Here is a 6,000-nt window from a genome sequence, read left to right as displayed (position 1 = left end):
CAGTGTAATACGCTCTAATTATTTAAGCATTATAAACTTGTAGAAATCTGAAATCAGAGAAAACAAATAAAAGTAATTATAAAACTCGTTGATTTAAAGTCTTATTTATATGATTATCTGTTGTAAACAGATTCATTGTACTGCATTCATTAACATTCATTCTTTTTTGTGACAGAACAAGCTATTCCAGAAATAATGAAGTAAATTATTGTAAAACAACGAACGTTTAAACTTTTTCACAATTATACGTATACTAAATCGAGCACAGAGCTTTATCGATGCTATAGAATAAAAGTAGGTACATGTGCCAACGCCAACGTCATCCTAGCGATATTATTTGTTTTATACACTTGAAAAATTTAAATTGTCGCTACTCGTGTAATATAAATAAACAAGCTTAGTGTGAATTTTATATCCTTATATTATAAATTTTATATCTTAACTTTTGGATTGCACGTGTGGCATATAGCGCAATTAATGAGTAATGAGATATATATTATATATTGAAATGAAATAGATATTGCAACTTAAAAAAATTTGATACTAAAAACCGAATTTAAAATATATGTATACATTATATATTTTAGCTTTCCATTTTGTCGTTGATCGAAAAGTTAGAGCGAAAAGTGTTGAATGTTTCCTACGTGTACCACTACCAGTGCTTTTGTTTGTTTTGTAACCAGCACAATATAATGTTAATATAATAATACCTATCATGTACATAGTAGATATTATTTTAAAATGTAAAGGATTGAACGAGTTATTTTATTTTATTATTTTACAATACATATATATTACCATTCGAGTTTTCACAATCACTATCGTGTGATGATAATAACTAAATTATTAAAATATTATAAGCGCGATTCGCGCGACTGTCCCCCTGTCAGTAAAAATATTGTCAGTCGAAAAGCCAGACTTTCGTGAAACATTTTTTTCCATTTTTCTGAATTGCCATCCGATGGAACTCCATGATAAGAAAATCATCGAGGATTCGACATTTTGTTTTACATATCATCCACGTGGTGGCGACATCTGACGTTTCAACTTGTAAAAGGTACAAAGCCGTTTGAGACGTTTGAGTTTGAAGTGGAGAAGGAGAACTGATCATCCGCAGTCCGCAATGTCCGCGTCGCGTCGGATTGTCGGACCATGTTGAACGGACAACAGCATGGGCCAGCATGGGCGCGTGCGGCGACCTTGCGATATTTTTGCGCCGATCTAAAAATAAAATTCGCGCATTTTATAATACGTACAACGAGAGTTCCAACCCAGTCTCTCTGATCAACGATTGAATATATATCTATTTTTATATTATTATACATTACATATGTATATGTCAACATATGAGAAACACGTAGAAAATGGCGGGCTCCACCATTGCGATCAACCCTTGCAAATGGTTTCGGTTTTCTCTTGCTTGTTTCTTCGCTCTCATCTTAACGCGGAAATCCTTCGATTATTTTATATGATGTAACATCCGTTTCTTCGAGCTTTATCTGTAAAGTTTTTCAGAAAATATTCCATTATATAATTTGTCAAACAAATATATATTAACAAAGATATTATCGCTTTTAATACAATGTTTTATCTTTATTATATGTATTAGCGATTGTGTGTCGATTATCTTTCGTTTGGCGGAAATAGGTTGCGTGGCCAAATTTCGGTAGCGAGCTGTGAAACGAGCAATATGTCAGATTTTATTCGACAATTTTACTTGTTAGCAGTGTACACGGCGCGGCATCAAGTGGTGGCGATCATGTGAGCACCCGAACAAAATTATCGCAAAGGGAGGCCAATTCGGTATTTCTGGCGCGATTGTCCGGCGAAAAATAGATTCGTATGGCGGTACGGATTAAAAGACATCACTGGGACGATTATTCTGGTGCTGTTACGCTATCAATGTCCTTCCGTATTCTCTCCCCCTCTCCCTCCCCCTCTCCCTCTCCCTCTCCCTCTCCCTCCCTCCCTCCCCCCTCCCCCTCCTTCTTCTCGTCCTGTCTTGAATCTTTGTCTTTTAGTCGTTATTTATGTTGTCATTAGCGCAATAACAACATTCCATACCAAAAGCCATAAAAAATGTATATAGTTATGAAATTGTTTATTACATTAAGAACAGTACAAATTTCAACAAGTGCTGAAATGTCTGTTATTTAATTGTAATAATAAGAATTTTTAACAATAAAATTATATAATACGATGAATACATGAATTGCAGAATAATAATAATTACATTATCTATTCCTTTCATTTGCTCTAATATTGTATTTTATAATTATTTTTTATTGTCTATATTCTATAGCAAATTTGTATAAAAGCAAAAATATTGGAAATGTGATAAATAACATTACTATCACGTTTACCAGAGAGTGATCAAATTCCCAATAAATTTCATCTAATATCTCGCAGCTTTTCTAATCTTATTTAAATCGCCTAGAGTAAATCCTTTATCAAACAATTGTGAATTATGTAGTTTGGTATCCCTATATATTTAAATAATTGGATTTTTTGATGGAGCAAAAACAATACTACTTATTACATGATTTGTTGGCTAATATAGGTAAATAAATTAATTAATATAGGTAACAGCATTTATGTAAATGTATATGATACAAATATATGAATTACAATACAGATTTTTATGATTTGCTGTGTTTCGAGTCGATTTCGAGTCGTGCACTAAATAATGACAGAATCTTGAATGTCTCACATTGTATATTTATTCTCGCCGTTTACTTTTTACTCTGCTACTATAAATATTATCGTTCTAAGATTCATATATACACACTTTACCAACGTTTTGGCGTTAGAAGTGCAGACCATTACATCAAATTTTTTAATTGGCAGCTGTCATAATATTTCATAATAATTGTTTAATCATTTAAATTTAAGAGATGTTTAAGTGACACAAAATTGGAATATTTAGGGCGACAATTTATCATTTTTAGATAAATTGTTTATTTTAAGCATACTTGACTTTCTCGCCCCCCCCCCTCTCTCTCTCTCTCTCTCCCTCTCTCTCGTGAGGAAGTTTGTTAGAAATTTAAACAAATGTAGCTTAATTCAACTATTTCTTTAAAATTTTTTCTACTTTTAAATTCTCATAACATAACATACGGATCTTGAGAAAATCAATATCCATATTTGTCGCTGACAAAAATGATTATGTACAATAATCTTGTAAAACATTGCGCGCGCGTTGGAATTATTTCGTGTAATATTATAACAAATGCCACGTTCTATTAGAAATAGATCTGAGAAATGTGAAATGTGAATGTTATATGATTCTCGATGCATTATATCGAAATTCTAGTCGATGCAACTACTATCTTTATCAAGAGAGCATTGACGTTGACGTCATCCATTTGTGATTTGTGATTAAAGCTCATACAATGTATTTACTCGTGCAAAATCCATCATCGGCGATTACGTAGATCGATCGCGATTGTCGCTAGGGCGACATTTAATTCCGTCTATCGCGATCGTTGGGATCTTGGCGATTCGTATTGACGCATGTCGAACACAATTTGAGGACCAAAGCTTTCCGAAAATCCATACGATACACACGTCTGATTCGTTTTACATCTTGTCGATGATTTGTTCAAACACATCCAATGGATTTTCATCGTAATGTCGTAGCTATTTCTATAGTCAGTTCACAGAATGTTCGGACTGTCACTTTATTCTTTACTTAGGTATATAATTAATAGAGTAATTTATCTGGCAAAAGAGAGAGAAAGTCGAAAATACAAAATAATATTTCAGTTTATTGTAATAATCTTATTTTTATCACTTTCTTCTCAGGAAATTATCTCTTAAAATCTAAGAAATGATTTTACATACGCATACACGTATGCATAATATAATAATATTTCTCGTTTAAAAACTGCAAGAGAAATTCAAAATCTTTAATAAATGTTCCATAAAATAAATCGCTCAATAAATTGTACTTGTATTGTTTTGAAAGCTAATCTTCAATTCATTAATTTTGTTTATTCATCTTTATTAAAAAATCATATTACAAATTATCTATATGTATATTGCACAATTTTATTTATTAATGGATAAATGTGTCCACGTTGAACATTATCGATTCCTCGAGATAGTTATAAGGTTTCGATTTCCGCGTTGGCTATAAACCTGCAACATAAGATTTCGGATGATGTTCCATCTGCGGGCAATCTTCTGAAATCAAGTTCCAGGCACTGGAATGTAATCCACCAAGTCGATCACTAGATCTCAAGGAACTCTTTGCTTTCGAGATTATCGAAGGACGATTCTGATTCTGATATTGTCGAAGATATATAAAATGTCAAGCCAACGTCAGGCTTAAGATAAGCTCTGTCTTCTATCATTCTTCTTTCAAACTTATGTTACGTTATACTCTTAAAATATATTTTAAATAATCGAGAATAATAATAAAAAGTGAGAAGCGAGTACTTTTCTCTCCATACGTATAAAATTATTAATGTTTACTTTCCGCAAATTTACAGTCAATATAGGAAAATCTCTTTTACACACAAAGAGAGATTTTCTGGTCTATACAAAGGATACGAACGCATCACACACAAAGAGATAGAAATAATTGTATGTTATATAGGGGAAACCGGGGCTGGTTGGTATAAGTATCAATAATTTTCGGACTGCACAAAAATGGTTGTGTTATTTATATTTAATTTTTAACTTGTATACACTTTACCTTTACCACCTCATAGACACAAGAAAGGATTATATGGTTCAATACTGTGTTGAGGATATTTTGTCTATAATCATATATCATTTAGCAGTTTATCGTTTATCATTACCGGCGACCCCACCACCTGCTTTCTGCAATCGATAAAAACATAGCCATTGTTCACTTAACTATCGTATACCGGTAATGTGTCGCAAATGTAAAGCATCAAGAGCAGACTGTACTCTAAAATTCTAAATGTTTCCTAAAGTTTCTTTCTGCGAGATTTCAATATATAATATATAATACGTATATCGTATTTTCGAAGATGTTTCACATCTCGAATTTCGGGATTGACCTGAAAAAAAAATCCGTCATAAATATAAAGACAAAAGCCAAACTGAATGTTTCCGAAATGAGGAAAAAGCAAGCAAAATTGTTCAGAAAAACGGTGACAAATCGGCGAAAGAGGAAACGAGGTGGAGGAACGACACACGTCGTTCTATCTTTAGAATTTGCGTTCGCATCACTCGTCGAGACGCCGAAGTGTCTGCCAGGCGGATCTTATCTGAACTCGTTCGAATGCGTTGAAACTTGTTATCGTGTCCGTTATAGTGAAATTCTGATAGATACAGCAAAGGAACTGGGAACTTGGGAATCACCCTAGCTATCTTATATATTGTTGACATACTTATATGTATAGATATTATATTAATTAGATAGATATAAAATTAGGCACATTTTTAATCTTTTAAGTAAAAAACTGTAAAATACACGAATATAATTAAAAGAATATGCATTTAATCTAAATATTCTAAATATATGTATTATAGTTTAAAATAATAAATAAATAAACTTGTATTTCTTTTTTTCAAGAAACATATATATTTTTAAACTTTGAATTTTTTATATGTTATATAATTTTACAGCCAAATGTATAGACATATTACCATCAAATTATGAAAATCAGAATCGGAATTGTAGAAAATAAAAAGATACAAAGTAAATACAAAGTTTGATTTTTACATTGTGGATATGTGGATATTGACAAATGTGATTCGCGTAGATAAAATATTATATTTTTCAAGAATTTTATTCATACACACACACACACACACAGACATATTTACATTATATTTCTTCAAGTTATCTTTCATTACTTGTATTTTATGGAAATTTACGCAATTTGGAAAAACAGAAACTCACTTGCACTGGGCAAATAAGTTCTTATTTTAAGCATTATCGTTACGTAATAATCCATTTAGTGGATAATCCGTGTTCGTAACAATATGTGTGAAATATCATATAGAAGGTTCGACGTGGTGAGC

Source organism: Temnothorax nylanderi, unplaced genomic scaffold, assembly GCF_030848795.1.
Source record: "Temnothorax nylanderi isolate EJ_2023f unplaced genomic scaffold, tnyl_v1.0 TNYL_tig0006_pilon, whole genome shotgun sequence".
In the NCBI taxonomy this organism is placed as follows: domain Eukaryota; kingdom Metazoa; phylum Arthropoda; class Insecta; order Hymenoptera; family Formicidae; genus Temnothorax; species Temnothorax nylanderi.
This window is presented reverse-complemented; position numbering follows the sequence as displayed.